The following is an 18,224-nucleotide window of genomic DNA, read 5'->3' as shown; positions in this document are numbered from 1 at the left end:
TTGTATGGGCAGTCTATTCCAGAGTCTGGGGAGTCTCTGGGTCAGGAACCTATCCCTCCAGTATGTTTTGTTCATTGTGATGACAAGGTTTAGATCCCTGAAGCATGTGGCTATGGGGGATTGGGATTTCTTTTAGTGCAGCATGTCCAACAGCTTTGGGTTTGACGTGGCTTTGTATGTTAAGCAGAGATTGCCTGTGAGTAGACGATATGTGACAGAGTATAGCTGTAGTTTTTTTAGACGGTCAGCATCAGGCATCTGCTTTAGGCCTGTGATTCTTTTAGTGAGGTATTTCTGCGGCCTTTCCAGTTGTTGCAGATGTCTTAAGAGGTACATACCAAATGGGGCGTTGTATTCTATAATGAGTCTAATGACGTATGAGTACAGTGGAATGATGACATCCTTTTTTCTGGATGGAAAGCCCTTAGTGAGGGGGATGTGCAGATAACAGTGGAATCATCTGCATACTGTATAATTCTGGCATGGGAAGAGGTGGATCTATGGCTGTTTGTAAAGATGTAGAACAGTAGGGGTCCAAGAATAAAGCCCTGTGGGACTCCTATAGTGATGTCTAGAAGAGGAGAGATTTCATTTTTCCATATCACTGATTGGTGTCAGTCAGTCAAATAGCTGTGGAACCAGGTAATAAAAGCTAGAAAGAAATGAATAGATACTAAGTCAAGTAGTAGTTTTTGATGTGATACAGTGGCAAATGTTTTTGACATATCTAACAAGATGGAAAAGACAAGTTGGTTACTATTTCTCTGGTGATTGAACATGTTTATGAAACTTAAGAGGGCTGTTGTGGTATTTTGTTTAAGTCTGAAACCATGTTGGGAGTTGGAGAGTAGGATGTTTTGTATGAGGTGGGACAATAGTTGAGAGTGTATGCATGTGTCCAGTATGTTGCTACGAGGGGAGAGTATGGCAATGGGACTATAGCTGGATAACTTGGTAGATTGATCACCTTTGTGTAGGGGTATTATATAGGAAATTTTCCAGAGTTTTGGTACATAATGTTCAATAATTGAGCAATTTATTAGTATGGAGATAGAGTAGGAGATAGAATCTAATGCTTGTCAAAGAAATTTTCTTGGGAGTTGATCTACAGCTAGTCTAGTGGGTTTTAGTTGGAAGAGGAGATTTTTGATATAATAAGTTGGTACAGGCTGAAATGAGAAGGCTGTGGGTAGATGATCAGCCATTGAGGGATATTAGGAGGACCTTTGTTGTAATTGTTAACTAAGGCCAGAATAGAGTTAATGAAATATGTGTTGAATTGGATTGCTGTGCTTATGTTGAGGTTTAAATTGCTAGGGAAGGGGGTAGTGGTTTGTCCCCAATTTAAGAGTTGTTTGATGGATAGACAGACGTTATGTGGATTGTGTTTATGCTTTTGTTGTAATGTTGTGTAGTATGATTGTTTTTGTCAGATCTAATCAATTTTTTGCCTAGGTTGTCTAGTTCATGGTATTTGTGAAAGGAGGCTTCAGTTTTGCAGGTTTGATATGTGTGCCGAGCTTTATCTCTTTCTTTCATAGTGTTTATGCTGTCTGTTGTTAGCCAGGGTGTTGGTGTGGATTTGCAGCATCTTCTATGAATAGGAGCAAGGGTGTCTAGGATGTTTAGGAAAGAGGTATTGAAGTATGCAACAGCCTCATCCAAGGAAAGTTGGTTCAAAGGAGACCAGTTCTGATGTTGCAGGAGTTAGTTGAATGTGTCTGTGGAAAAATGCTTTCTTGCACGGATATTTTATAGATGGTGTTTTTGGGTGAGTTAGGTTTGTGTCTGATACAGTAGGTAGGGGTATGGTCACTTATGGATTCAGGAAGGCAGCCAGATTGTGAGTATAGGTGTGGACGATTGGAGAGTACCCAGTTTAGTATTGAGTGTCTATTGCTGTGTTTATCAATTCAAGTTGGAGTGGATATGAGTTGACTGAAACTCAAAAGGTTGATATGATTGGTGGGGTTGATGGAGGTGAAGGTACCCCAGTCTAAGTTAAAGTCACCTAGTATGACTGTTTCATGATTTAAGGTAGAGGATGCCCAACTAAGTAGGTTTTCTATTAATTCAGTATTGTTGCCAGGGGGAAGATATATTGCTATAATTATGTTGGCCTTATTCAGGTTAAGTTGAAGACATGAGATGAGTATTTCCAGGTCAGAGGGTTGGGGTGACATAATGGGAAGATGTTGTATGTTTAGATAGTTTTTATAGTGTTTATATATGAGTGCCATGCCTCCACCATGTTTGTTGTTTCTGTCACTTCTAAGGATGTTATATTCCTGGGGTAGAAATTATTTGCTTTTGTTATTGTTCTTGAGTCAGGGCTCAGTAATTGTTACAATATCAAGGGAGTAAAGTGAAAGGGTAGCTTGAAAGTCAGATGATTTGTTAAGAATACTTCTGATACTGATGTTTAGAAAGAATAGGCCAGAGTTAATTTGAATTATGAGGGTGCTGTTGCAAAGTTTGAGTTAAGTTGTTGGAGAGGTGTATGGATGGCTGGGATGGGGCCTGGATTAAGGTAGATGTCACAACTTATAGGTAGTAAGTAAGATTTGTGTAAGAAACAGAGACACAGTTTTTTTGCTGAGTAGGTAGTATTTGTCTAGATGTGTAGGGGTGTATGGGTCATGACTACCTTTGTGTGAATAGGTGAATGGGTGTACTTTCAATTAATTAGCCAGATATGTTAAAATGGGTGAATAGTAGGGATGGAGTAGAGTGTAGATGAATGGTGGGTGAGTGTGTAGATAAGATTTGGAGGTGGTAGAAAGAGGTAAGTTTATAAGTTGTTGTGAGGAGAGTGATGAGTAATAAATTGAGTAGCCACATACAGTGGGGAGACTGGTGAAAAGGGTTTTATATGGTATATTAATACAATATGATGGTTATAGTAAGTATGGTTGTACTTGACCAATGACTGGGAAGTAAATGTTTGGGTTATGCAGGAGTAGAATGGGAGAGATGTAGAGGAAACTGTGGGTAGTTGTGTGATAAAGGTTGTTGTTGGTTGGATGGAGTGGTGGATGTAAAGATTGGAGGGTAGAAAAAAGAAGAAGTTTGAGTGGACTAAAGGGACGTGGGAGGGTGGATGTGATAAATATGATTTGCTGTTGAAACAGCTGGTGTGGTTATGTAAATATAAAGTTGGGGAAAATGGGGGTGGGTGGTAATAGGCAGGGTAAGTTCTATTTATCTCAGACTTAGCCACAGGATTTCTTCCTCAGTTACACCATACTGGCAATGCCCTCCACAAGGGTGACCCTATCATAGATTCTCATAATTACAGAGCTATGACCTTTCTGAGCTTAATATGCCAAGTATATATGGCATGGTACAAGTTACAACTGATTTCATCAGTTATGATAGTACAAATCTCAGTAGGCTAAACCCTCAATTATTTGGCTTTGTCAAAGAAAGATCATATTTATTAAATACAGTTGACTTCTCTGAGTGGGTCACACCAGCTGCTGACAGTGGTCATACTGTTCATACAACTTACCTTCAAAGAGCCAAAACTTTTGACACCATACCCCATGCAAGCATTGCAAGTAAACTATATGCTTTAAATACAGATCATTATGTGTTAAGCTAATAAAAAACTGTTAACAAACAGAACACACACAGTACTAGTATCACATATCTCATTTGAAAGCATGAAGACAAACAGCAAAGTTACACAGGTCTCTGTACTGGGACAATTCTTTTTCAATATTTATTTTTCTGATCTCAAAAGTGTGAATGCGGACCTTTGGTTAACTAAGTTGAATGCATACTGGATGATCACACAGGTCTCTGTACTGGGACAATTCTTTTTCAACATTTATTTTTCTGATCTCAAAAGTGTGAATGTGGACCTTTGGTTAACTAAGTTGAATGCATACTGGATGATATTATCAACCCCACCTATCACAGTTGTGACTATTTAACTTACAGGTGTTAAGTAAGTCCATTAGTAATGGGTCAGAGGATGCCTTGTCTGGTAGATACAGGTCACCTCTTAGCAGTCTGTAAGAGACTGAATACAGAGATAGATCTTTGAGGAAAACCATACCGCACATATTCATTAGGCCTTGTATCCTTTTGTAAGGTATCTGTGAAGGTATTCCAGTTGTTGCATGTGCGTGAACAAATAGAAGTGAAAATGGACATTATAATCAATGATTTGTCTAATGAGGGCTGAGTAAAGGGGGTCAATGCATCCCTGAATCTAGAAGCAATCTCTTTATTCATGAGCTAGACATTATAGCAGGACTTACTTACCAAAGTGGATACATGCTGGTCAAAAATTCGATCACTGTAAATATATGTTCTCAAATGCAAAATTACTGGGTCAACTCTTAAGGCTGTATAGTCACTAACTTACCAAAGTGGATACATGCTGCTCAAAAACTGGGTCACTGTAAACATATGTTCTCAAATGCTAAACTACTGGGTCAACTTTTATGGCTATCTAGTCAATATGCTACCTCCCCAGGAGATTTGACTTTCCAAAGGAGACAATATTGACAGAGGTCAGAATCAAACTCTGTATCTTATGTCTGTGAGGCAAGGACCTTAATCTTTATTTTAACCCCATTATATCCACAGTTCCTTCTAAATGGGGTAGCTGGTAGAACAGGCTCCACTGGCATTTTCTTCCCTTGAATTACTGAATGACTAACTACACAGTGAACAATTTGACAAGGTAAAGGAAATCTTTAAAGAAACCTTCTTAAAGAAGTGCGGTGGAGTACATAACCCAAATTAGAGAAAGGGTGCCACAGCTAGCAAATTTTATTATTAGTTTTATTATGTAGTTCAAACCGTAATTCTCATCATAAGTGAAAAGTGTATGTATTTGTTTATCTGGGTAGTGGACTGATCAAGCATGACCATTTGCAGGCACAACCTCGGTGCAGAAGTGATGAAAACTGAATGTAGAACAAGTGAGTTACTGATGAGATGGGAAGGAGAAAGTTTGTAATGACTGATTTCCAGTTTATGTGGCCTGACCATATCCTGGTATTTGAATAGTTTAATATAATATATGATTTTATTTTATTATAAAGGGTTTACTTTGTTAGACACTTGCATATATTTGAACTTGAACGTCAAGCCATCCTAACCATGGAAATGAAAACAACAACAACTTTACCATAAAATAATTATAAATCCTGGCATGGTAATTAGGTAGAAACTCGTAACGTAGCTGTGATTCGAGGTCTGAACTGTGCTTTGTAAGTAAAGCTAGGACAAACACTGCCTACATACCAAAAAAAAAAAAAAAAAAAAAGACAAAAAGAGTTTATTTGCAAAATAAATGGTTTGCTTTCCTTTAACACATAACAAACCAAACAGCTGAGTTCTTACACTGTCACAGAGCCAGAAAAAAATAAAGATGAAGCTCTGGCCTCAGAAACTCACTGCAAGTGAGAAAATTGTGTAGCTGAGGTAAAAAAAATATATATACATACTGTAAGTTTCATCGAAGAATTCCATTACGAAAAGAGTAGTGTTCTGCTTTTGCCCAAGCCAAACGGTAGCATAATTCTGTAATAAATTTGTGAAGTTACATTCTGTTTTACTTTTGGAAAGTGTCACATGCCATAGGTGTGTGAACCAACTGGCAGACGGTGTCATACCAGATACACTGCCATCCTGAATTTATCAAACAGGAACTAGCAAAAGCATCTCTAAACAAGATAAAGGAGAATACATATTTTCCCTACAATGTAAAGGAGAATATAGATTTTTCCTTTACCAGAAGCTTACACAGTCCCCTGATTTAGAATGCCATGCACATGTAACTTTCCAGCATTTGACTGACAGCTTCTTACAGCCAAAAAACTATAATGCAGCTGCACTTTAACATGCTGTAAGAATCTATTGTCAGAAATGGACATCTCATTTGCTTAAAATTCATATGGCACTTAAATAATAAAGCTGGGCTTGTGATCTGTCTGGTGAATTGAGCCAGTTGGCAGTAAGAGGCTTGTGTACCTAGGTCACCGTGAAGTTAGAAACTGGTAAAATCATAGGTGGAAAAGGTTCATAGGTACACAGGATATTTCTACGCTAGTGGCTTAAGGGCCCTTACAAGGCTACCCAATATAACCTGATTTTTCCCAATATATGGCATGGATTTATGCCTGTGCATTGAGTATCTCACAGACTGTCTCTGTCCATAATGGACATAGGTGCTACCCCAGGTATGAATTTGTGATTCCCCATCTATTGATTCAAATTGCATTTGAAGAGGGTCAGTAAAGGGCTCTGCATAATGCGAATAGGAAGCCTGTTCCTAAGCAGGGGAAATGTCTGAAACACATATCAGTATCTCCAGCATGTTTTGTTTGAGTCGCTAAGTTTAGATCCTGAGATTGCATAACTCTTGTGTTGTCTAACATGCAGATGTGTATCAGCTCCATCAGGGCTGAATTTGTAAATGGCTTGTCACTCTAGTCGGTAAGAGACAGAGTAAAGAAATATGACTTTTAGTCTATCTGCATAGCTTGTGCTGTTTACAACCTTTATTTTCTTTGTGAGGAACCTGTGACATCACGCCAGCTGCTGTAAATGCCTAGCCAAGTACATGCCAAAAGGAGCATTGTACTCGATTATTGGTCTAATGAGGGCTAAGTACAGCAGATCTAAAATTTCCTTGGATCTGGATGTTATGCCTCTACTGATAAGTTGTACTTTATAAAAGGATTTCCTCGCCACTAAGGACACATGGCAGTCAAAGTTTATACTACTACCTATCTGTGTACCTAGAACTCTCAGCTCTGAGTCTACTCTTAGGGGTGTGCTATTGATGTTGTAATTTGCAGTGGTGTTTTATTCCCCAAAGGGTACGATAATGCATTATTTTTGCATTTAGTTTTAGGGCATGGTTCTGGCACCAATCATTTGTCTAATCTAGACCCTCCTGAAGAATATTTCAATCAATGGGGGATTCAATGATTGCCCCCAGCTTGCATTTGTTCGCAAACTTTGCCATCCAGAGACCTTCCATATTAGCCTTGACTTCAGAAAAGTATATCCCAAACAGTAGTAGCACTTAACACTGTAGCACAGAATTAATAATTGGTCTCTTGCTGGATCTGGATTCACCTACTTTAACAACGTGTCCTGTCCATGAGAGAATTGGCTGTCAACCTGGTGACATAGAGACATATGCCCAGTTTTGAGAGTTTATTTATAATACCTAAGTGGGGAATGGTGTGAAATGCCTTGGCCAGGTCAAGGTAGGCAGTATGTACTATTTTACCATTTTCCATTGCCTTAGTGATTTTATGAAAGAAATCTGCCAGATTCAGTAGGCACAACCTGCCTGTGACAAAGCTGTATCAGGTTGGGTCCAGTGTTTGGAGGTTTCTTATAGGTTCATAGGTTCATATGTAGGTACTAGGTTATTGGCCCTAGGGCCTATATAAGCCTAGCCAAATGTACCCTGGCTTTCGCAACCCAAGAAAATTATTTTCCTGTGCCACTATCGAGCAGAGCCACAGAAGTGATCCCCGGGGTGAATTTCCTATCTCCCATCCAGTCATCAAGATTTTTCTTGAAGAGTGCTAATGAGGAGCTTTGTTTGATATAGATAGGTAGTTTGCTCCAGAGTATGGGAAGTCTCTGGGACAGAAATCTATCCCTCCAGCATGTTCTGTTTATTTTGGTGGTGAGGTTTAGGTCCCTAGAGCGTGTAGCTCATAGGGATTGGGATTTCTTTAAGTGGAGCATGTCTAAAAGCTCTGGGTTTGACATAGCTTTGTGTGTTAGGCAGAGATCGCCTCTGAGTAAGCGATATGCAATGGAGTAAAGCTGCAGTTTTTTGAGACAGTCTACATAGGGCATCTCTTTGAGGTCGGTAATCCTCTTTGTGAAGTATTTCTGTGGCCTTTCCAGTTGTTGTAGATGCTTTGTGAGGTGCATACCAAAAGGGGCATTGTACTCTATAATAGGTCTAATGAGTGATGAGTAGAGGGGAACAATGACCTCTTTTTTCCTGGATGAGAAACCTTTTGTGATGAGGTGTGCCACATAGAAGGATTTCCTGACTACTGAAGGCGATGTGATTATCAAAGGAGAGACTATTGTCCACCTGTGTCCCAAGGTCTCTTATCACACTTTCGATGTTAAGTAGACTATCACCTATGTGGTAGTTCATGGGTACTGAGTTTTTACCAAAAGGGATGGCAATGCACTTTTTGGCATTGAGCTTGAGGCCATGGCTTTGACACCAGGCATCTGTCTCAGCGAGGCCCTTTTGTAGGATGTCCACATCTTTTGGAGTTTTGATTATGGCTCCTAGTTTGCAGTCATCTGTGAACTTCTTTAGCCAAAGACCTTCTGTGTTGGCCTGCACTTCAGAGAAGTAGATACCAAACAGGAGAGGACCTAGGACTGAACCCTGTGGTACTCCACTTGTCACTGGTCTGAAGTTGGATTTGGAGTCTGCTACTTTCACAGTGTGGGTTCTGTCAGTGAGCCAGTTGGAAACCCATCTTGTGACATAGGGATTTATACCTAGTTTAGTGAGTTTATCTATAATTCCAGAGTGGGGGATGGTGTCGAAAGCCTTGGCGAGATCTAGATAGGCTGTGTGAACCACCTTACCCTCATCTACGGCTTTGGTGACTGCTTCAAAGAAGTCTATCAGGTTTAGGAGACATGATCTGCCTTTTACAAACCCGAACTGGGTGGGGTCCTGAGTTTGGAGATTACCAATGTCATTGTTTATAAGTTCCATGATAATGCACTCCATAGCCTTGCAGACCAGGCCCGTTAGGCTAATGGGGCAGTAGTTTTCAGGTTCTGTGGTGGCTCCCCCTTTGTGGAGTAGGATAACTGTTGCTGTGCACCATTCAGTGGGCACATAGCCTGAGTTAAGGCTATGATTGAACATGGTACTTAGGTGGGGTGCCAGTTCGTTCTGTAGTTCATGTAGAACACAGCCTGGGATGTCGTCAGGTCCCATGGATGCTGTGTTCTTGGCTTTGGATAGTGTGTTTTTTACCTGTGCAGCCGTGATTACAGGAACTTTGCATTCTTCTGGTATAGAGATGGGCCCTTTAGGGGATGACAGATGGGCAAAGTTAGCACTGAAGCTATCTGCCAAGATGTTGGCAATATCAGTTGGTTCTGTATATTTAGTGCCATTGTGCTGTAACTCAGAGCAGATCTGAGTGCTGCCATTGAGATTCTTGACATAGCTATAGAATGCTTTGTGGTTGTCTTTAGAGTCAGTGGCGATTTTGTTTTCATAACTAGCTTTGGAGGATTTTATGAGGGATCTCAGCTTCTTACTGAGGCTGACCAGGGAGTTTCTCCAATCATGGGATTTTACTCTTTTTTTTTGCAACAGTTTCTTTCTTCTGTTGTAGAGTTTGTTTATGGCAGAGGACCACCAGATTGGCTTCCTTTTTTTGGAGGATAGCATCTTGGTTCTGTTAGGGATTGCATGATCCATGCACTCGTGTAAGTGCTTATAAAGTGCATTTGTGTAGGATTCAGCAGTCATACCTCTATTGTCCGTTAGCATGGGTGTCGTGAAGTTTGCCACTTCTGTCTTAAGAAGCGTGAAGTTGGCTTTGGAGAAATTTTTTACTGTGGTTTCCCTAATGGGGGGTGGGGGAGGGATGTGGATGTCTAGGGTGATTAGCTTGTGGTCAGATCTGACCAACGAGGAATCGACCTTTGGTGTGGAGCACCAGTTGCCCATGTTGGTAATAACCAGGTCTAGGATACTGCTGCCCCTGGTGGGGGTGTGGATAAGTTGATCCATGGCATTGGAATTTATGAATTCCAGAAAATGTTGAGCACAAGAGTTGGCTGACAATTTCAGCTCAATTTTCACCCCAGTTCTCCCTCAAGAAATACCCACCACCTCTCCCCTGCCAATTATCACCAAAGATTTGATTAGATCCATGATTATTCTTGCAATGGCCTTACATATAAAGCTTATCAAGTTTATGGGTCTGTAATTTCCTGGTTCAGTAGATGGTCCCCATTTATGCAGAGGGATAACTGTTGCTGTCCTCCACTGTATCAGGACAAAGTAAGTCCAGAGGCTATGGCTAAAGAGAGATCCTAATGGACCTGATAAGTCCTGATTTAAGCTGCTCGAGGCAACCTGGTATATTGTCAGGTCCCATTGAAGCCATGCTTCTAGCTTTAGAGAGTGCAGTGGCAACCTGTTCTTTTGTGATAATTGGCAGGGGAGAGGTGGTGGGTATTTCTTGAGGGAGAACTGGGGTGAAAATTGAGCTGAAATTGTCAGCCAGCAGATTTACTGTATCTTCTGGCTGAGTATAGGTGATGCCATCTACATATAGTTCTGCAAATTGCTGGGTGTTGCCCTTAAGATTGCATACATAACTGAAAAATCCTTAGCTCTGGGAGCTATTTTTACCTCAAATTCTGCTTTCAGAGACTTTAGTTCCCTGATTCACTTGTTTAGGCTGATGTGGGACTTTTTTCTTCACTGTGCACATTCAGTCTTACTTCTTGACAGGATTTTCTTTCTTTTGTTGTATAACATATTAATACCAGGGGTCCACTAGTTTGACTTGTTTTTGCAGTTTGATCTGGGTTTATTTTGGTCTGTTACTGCTATTTCTATGCAGTTGTTCAGATGGCTGTACAGGGCTTTTCTGCCCATGTCTGTATAGGTTTCTGTGTTTTCTGGATATTGGGGAGTTTGAAAACTAGATTTGCTATCCCTTAATAGGGGGTAATTTATTTTAAAAAAGTTCTTAAGGTTTTGGGGTTTAGGTGTGGGGACGAGTTTTACCTTTATTTCAAGGGGGACTGCTTTGGAATCTGATCTTACCAGTGAGGGCATCACATGGGGGGAGCAGTCTGCCATATTTGTGAGCACCAGATCTAGGATATATGTTCCCCTAGTGGGAGTGCAGACTAGCTGTTCCCGGGAATTTGAATTTACAAAGTCAAGAAATCTTTCAGCCTGCATGTTAGTGGCCATGTATGCCTCCCAATTAATGGAGGGGATAGTCAAAATCACCCATGAGCATGGTATTGGCTGGATGGTGACTGATTCTAGTAACTTTAGGTATGATGTATGGGTTTCCTGGATCATGGTGGGGAACCTGTAGTTAACAAGAATATGGTAATGGATTTTTCCATGATTATTTGGACATAGAGTAGCTCAAGCATGTCATATTGTTTGGCCACTTTTGAGGCGTGTTTATCATTTATGTAGATAGATACATCTCCGCCTTTTGCTCTTTCATGCTCAGTGGGTGGTCAGAATGTAAGAAAGTCATTATAGCCATGCTCTGCTGGAGTGTTTTCTGTGGCTTTGAACCATGTTTCTGTAACTGCACAGATGTCCGCCTTCTCTAGGATGAGGAGAGCTTCCGGAGAGTGTAGTTTGTTGTTGAGGCTCCTAGTATAGAGCACTAACACTTTTAGCTTGTCCAGAGTAGCTTTTACTATGTTGTACCATTTGTTTGGCAATGCCTGAAAAAGGCATTACAGGGGTGGATAATATTTTGGCCAAAATTTGAAAGCTTACAGATGACAGTTGAAGACCATCCCTGGTAAATCAGTGTGGCAGGTCAACCATGTTCTCCCAGGCTAACAAGTATTGGACTACTTTGGAATGACTCCAGTAGTTAAGCCAATTGTTAAAATTGATCATTTTCACCTATATTGTGGAATCATCCTTTTAGACATTAGAATGCTGCTCAGTGTTAGGCTCATAGCTGCCTGTGTTACATATTCTGAGAGCTCAGTCATGTCTCTCGTCATACAGCCAAAGATATATGTCTCAGGTCATTCATACTCATGTGGACTACGATGACTCATACTGGTACTTAGGAGTAAGTGACCTGAGTGCTTGTATGATATGGCAAATCCTGGCCCCAGACAGACAACTAACTATAACCTTCCCCTTATCCAACCTGGTAAGAGGAACATCAGTGGGTCTTATAATGGGGTCTCATATGTCCAGCATATTTGGTTGTGGAGAGTTTTACCTTATGGGTTTGATTGCTGAGGCACAATGACATGTGTCTTTATGTGTTGCAATTGGAATGTCTTGTTTGTGTACATGCGGAGTTTCTGCTTACTGCTCCTGAGAGGCATTTCAGGTTTGGTAAGTTACCTGTGACCAACTCTGTATATATGAGTATATGTGTGTCACTCTTTCTGGGTACAGTGAGTGATGTGTGTGAGTAACTGACAACCTGTTTGTTCCTTTTTTGTATCTGCATGTGAGAGTCTAGCCTCCAGTGGCAATGTAGAACTACATCTTTCACATTATGTATTTCTCTGTTCAAGAATTGTCATTGTCATTGTACATAAGGCAATTGTTACAATGTCTCAGTAACCCCGTATTCACCATGCTGGATGCAGAGATAGCAGGAAAGTGCTCATTGATGGTTGCAGGTCCTAATGTGCACTGGAAAGGATAGAATTGGAGGTTGTTTGTAACTGGAAGAGGGAATGGTCCTTACTTGGTGTAATCTCCAGCTAACCTAGCCTGTGATGCTGCCTAGCACCAAATCAGATGCTTTCTGAACAGCAGCAATCCTGGGTGCTGTAATAAGATAACTAACACAGTAAATTTTCACTTTATAATGGCAATAAGCAACGTTTACAGATGTTTGCATCAGTACCAGTCTCTGAAATACAGAAAACTGACTAATAAACCCTCAGGCCAATAAAACACCTATACTTAGAGCCCTTTTGTGTGCTTCCCAACTCATATAGACCATGTAAACACCTAGTGCCACTAGATGAATAATCACAGTCCTCCTAATGTAAAAACACATTGAAAGAGTGTCAGGAGTGACATGCTACCATAAACAAACTTAAAGATACAGATGCAGCAGTGTACTATAAAAAAAACGTATACAAGTGTGATTATTCAATAAAAGTGTTTTGCTTTATAGAAATGAGTGAAGAGCCACTACATTTTGCAGTATTTATAAAGGCACTAAAAACAAGGTAAGCTGATTAATAAGACCTCTGTCCTTTAAAACAACTACATGCATGAATCTGTAGTGTGTTTCCTCAACCTATACAGACCAGGCTACCACCCAGTACCACTAGATGGAAAATCACAGAAAAGTGCTTGCTAGAGTAGAAAATATATGCCTTTATGGAAGAGCTAGATAGATAATGAATTCAGAGCAGGTAAATCAATAGAACAGATAATGTGAGGCAAAATTAACTTTTTTTTTCAAAATACATAGAAGGAAAGACAAATAAATTATTCAAGATATAAATAGCAATGTAGAAAGGGAAGAACTTGTAAAGCTCAACTTACAGGAAGGATGGGAAGGCAGCTTAAAATCACCAAGTTTAAAAAGCAGATCAAGGAATGAGAGTAGGTGGGTAAAATAACTAGTAGGGAGTCATCAACAGTTCTTGCAGTTTTTGCAGGTCTTGAGTCTTATCAGAAAAGACAAAAACTCAGAAATTCTCTGTGTATTTAAGTATCACTCAAGAAACAAATTTCCTGATGGAAAAAAAAAACATGAAACATGCAGCCTTGGTAATTTAAATGTCCATCTGCCACATAGAACAAAAACGCCAAGCTGAACATATTTCTTAAAACAGAAAACAAAATACAGCAGGTAAAACAGAAAGCAGATCTTTCAGTTTAAGCAACTCACAGACAAAGAAAAGCACAGATTTACTTTCCAGAAACCAGCAGGAAGTCATTAACAGTGGTTGTATTTTTTCTGGGTCTTGTATCTTATCAGAAAAGACAAAGACCTAGCAATTCTCTGTTTAAGTATCCCTCAAGAAATAAATTAACAAAAGAAAAAAAGCACAGGAAATCTGCAGCCTAGGTAGTTTAAGTGTCTATTTGCCACATAGAACAAAACAACATGCCAAGCAAATTTCTTAAAACAGAAAGCAAAATGGAGCAGGTAAAACATGAAGAATCTCTATCATTTTAAGCAACTCTCAAACAAAAAAAAATGTATAGATTTACTTTCCACATTTAGCAGGGAATTACCAACAGTGCTTCTAGTTTTTGCAGGTCTTCAAAACTAGCTTTAGCCAGTACCAAGGCCAAAGGGTGGTGCTTTCTGGTTGTGGTTAATTATTACTAGAAGAATATACGACAATTTGTCCAATAGCTACTGCCATCAAGCTGCCTAATTAAGGGAAATGGATTGTACAGATGGACAAAACAGTATTACTCTTAGCTGTTGTGCATGTTTAATTCTGGTCACATCCTATTCCTGAAAGCAAGTTGTACAGTCAGCTGCTTTGGATATAGGACTGTAACTCAGATGGTTGAGAATAAAAATGACTGTATAATGCATTTCAAACAAGAACTTAGAAATTGTCAGTAGCAGAGAGATGATAGTCTATTACTGAGTGTAAATGTTTTTCCATGAAGTAGGCCTTTGAGGGGCCATCTTATATCACCATTTATACACTTCTGAAGTGACTTACTAACCAGTGGTTGTTGACATTGCTGCTTTATGCTACAAGGTGACACACTGGGCTGGGTCACCCCAACTGGCATTGTTAATTAGCCCTCTTCTCTCCTCATCTGTCTCCACCATAACTCAGCCCACAGCTTCTGAGCTGGTGAGTGGTATATGACTTGGAAGAGGGAACAGATACTATCATCTGATTCTTTCATCTCCCATTACAAAGAAAAAAAAATAACCTGCATGCCTTAGTTAGTCAGTGGCTCTTAAGTTATTCCTTTTTGCCCAGCATGATGTATAAAAAAATGTAGGTTTTAAAGGATATCTAGAAAACTATTGGTGCTATCCATTGCAATTTGATTTGCTATGAAATATAAAAAAGTTTTTCCTAAGTTCAAAATGTATCCCAAATGGGATCTGTAAAATTAAAAGCAACACAGGAAAGGATGGAAACCATGTGCATGTTTTGGATGACTTGAAGAACAACTTATCACCATTACATCAAAGGTGCAGAGTTTTATTTTCTTTATGAGAGAATAATGTATAGAAAAGTAATTGAACAAAACACAGAAGGAACCAAAGTACACTAAACTGTCCTCTGGGCTAGAGAAAACAGTCACAGTTAAAAGACTGAAGGGATTTAAGTACTTCATGTACGTCTCCACTAAGCAAAATAATGCTTATAACAAATGTTATTATTTATATATGAAGCAATACAAGTTGCAAAAAAGCATGTTAGTTAAAAGAAAAAATCAGTGTATGGTATATTTAAAACATTAGAGGGATCAGTCAATGAACAAAGAAAATTTCATAGAACTTTTGACTAGTCTTTAAAATTTGTCATTGTAACTAAAGAAGAATGTAATATGCAAACTGTTTTACTTTTTAACTTGTTTTAGTACTGCTTCTGTTGTATATTTTATTGGTTAATGCACGTGTCACTGTTTAATTTTCTGAATTTTTTAAGTCCGTGCATAGGGGTAAAATACATCTCTGAGTGAAAACAATAAAGGGAATTTTAAGAAAATCTTAGAAATAAAAATTCATGAGTTAGAGTCACAAAAAGGGTAAGCAGTCTTAGACAAGAGTAACCTGGAATACTCTGAGGTATTCCCGCAAGGTTTTAAGCATTTTTTTTCTTGTATCGCTTTGGCCTGGAATGCTTACAGCCACTCAAGACCCAGCTGCTTGAATTCTATTTGCTTGAAACCAGGGAACATGAGTTTGCACATACAGCTGTCACAACAGTTGGATACAATCATGTCCTCATCATGGAAGAGGTTAGTGAGGAAGGGAAACCGGGAGGGGATCTTTAGGTTTAGGGTGGGCAGGACGATTTTGCTGATGGAGGGTATTGCTACCTTATGGTCAGGGAATAGTGGAGGATTTTAGGTATAGACAGCAATTGGGAGAATAAGGTTAGGGAGCAGAGGAGAATTATAGGTTTAGGGAATGATCAGATGGGATTGGGGTATTAGGGTTAGGGAGCAGAGGGGGATTCTAAGTTTAGGGAATGATCAGAAGAGATTAGCGTATTAGGATTAGCTAGGGAAGGGGGATCTCAGCTTTAAGGACAGATTGGAAATTTAAATTTAGAGATGGGGAGACTTTCTAGATTTAGGGTCAGGGATCTGAGAGGGATAGTTAGCCTTTGATAAGTGTGTGTGGGAAAAGAGTCAGAGGATTTAGAGCACTTGTAGTGAGTGGCAGCAGGTAAGTGTGTCGTGAGCTAATAGTAGATGAAAACTTGTAGCAAACCCATTTTGTCATAGTGCCTGTCAGCCATCAAACCTGTAAAGGCGTATAATTTAGGCAGCTATGAGGGGACTTTGCACTCTCATTGGCATTTTTTTTTTTTTTTTTTTTTTTTTTAACTAATGAACCTAGCCCTGCCATGGTTGCTCATCCAAGCCTTCACACCACTCTAAAGGCTACTTATGCCTCCTTAGTCCCACACATGCACTGACAGAAGCTATTATCATTAATTTTCCTGACCTTCCTTGACCATGGGATAGCAGAACACTGGATTTCCTTGGAGCTGGTAAGGCCTGATTTGTTTTAAGAGAGGTAAGCCTCTGCATGGAACCAGAAGTTGATTATTCATAGGTATGTAGATCAGCTGTTAAGCTGGGGCAATGTAATTTAAGGTAAAATAAATATGTGTATAAAAATGATGAATGAAGTTTTCAGGCATAGTAATCTGATGGGCCTGGAGTATTGGAGTTTGAGCCACTGACTCTGTTACAGCAAAGATAGACATATAAATAACAGTAATTATAATACTGCAGCATGAATATACAGCTAATGATAATTTATTTATTTTATTTATTAATTTCCAGTTTGATGACCGGGGAAGTCCACTGTGCCAAACAGAGCCCATTTTCAGTGGAGGCCTGGGGAGAAAAGCTCCGAAAGCAGTTAAAATATAACATAAGTAAAGTATGGAATTTACAGTATACAGAAGCATAAATATACAATTTAAAATACAAATTCAAAATCAGAGTACACGTTTAAAGAACACGTGTTAAAATAAAGTCAAAAGTAATACAGATAATTTAATTAAAATTACATGTCATGAAGTGTTTATACAAGTTTAGTGTTTGTTTTAACCATAATGTTAGTGAAGGGAGGTTTGAAAGAGACAACAGTATAATTTAGTGGGAAGGGAGCAGGAACAGTCCCAGACTGAGGTATTTAAGAATGGAGGATAATCTTACTTAACATGGTGCAGCTTAGATAGACTTGTAAATAATTCTAATACTAATACTGCTAATACTAATAAATGTGAAAAACATAAAAAAAAATGATTGCAGAAAAAGTTGATACGTTCATAAGTTGGTAAGAAGTGTATGGCAGGCAGCAATCAGATGCATGCTTACTGGATAAATATGGGCAAGATTGTCTTTTTTGAGAACAGAGAGGCAGGGGAATACAAGGTAGGTAGTCTGCAGCATTATGGGTCACTGTTTCATGTTTTTTTTTTTTTTTTGAAAGTGCTTGATACAATCCTAAATTGGAGCAAATATGCAAGCCACATAAAACATTAATGGAGTACAGTGCTACTGCAAGAAGTTGAAAAATGTGGGGATTATGTCAAATCTATTTGCTGGCTCCCCTGAGGTAACAGGGACCTCTGAGAATGAGAAACATTTGCAATTTAGAACCATTGCTAATAGGTATTATGGTATTTCCTGCTCACCTGAGAAATAATTAGTTGTAGGAAGTACTGCATTTAGCTTTTCAATAGCAGATGCTTTGAACATGTGCTATTTATGAAGATAGATCAAAGGCTCCTTTTGTTAAATGCCAGGGGAGATCTGCATTACTGAAATCCTGTATTTGGGTATAGAAGCATGATGAGCAAATGATTTGAGAAAAATACTGTATTTAGTCCTTTATTTTATATAGATAATATAAAATTGTTATTGATTACATTTTTGTCAATTAATGCATTATCTACATGGCAGGGAACCATTTAGGAGAAGTAGATATTGACCTGTGCTTAGTTTTGCATGTATGGGCTATTATTTCCATGTTTTATTCTGTTTATACAATGAAAATAATAGTATACACATTTTGTAGACATTGTTTTGATCCATAGCATGTGAGTGATGTCACTGCAGGATCAAACAGCACTGTAACCATCTTGCAATTAATCTTCCTTTGTTAAATGTTGTTGATGCCACAGAGATGTTTCTGGGAGGTGTACAGGCATGCTGTTAGTATTATTTGTGCCTACACTGTTATGGGGTTCAAAGGGCGTTCTGGCTTTGCTATGATGCTGCTCTGGTGTAGTTTGACTGCTGTGTAGGC

This window comes from Protopterus annectens, chromosome 1.part1 (assembly GCF_019279795.1).
Source record: "Protopterus annectens isolate FY-2018-M chromosome 1.part1, PAN1.0, whole genome shotgun sequence".
Taxonomy (NCBI): Eukaryota; Metazoa; Chordata; order Ceratodontiformes; family Protopteridae; genus Protopterus; species Protopterus annectens.
This window is presented reverse-complemented; position numbering follows the sequence as displayed.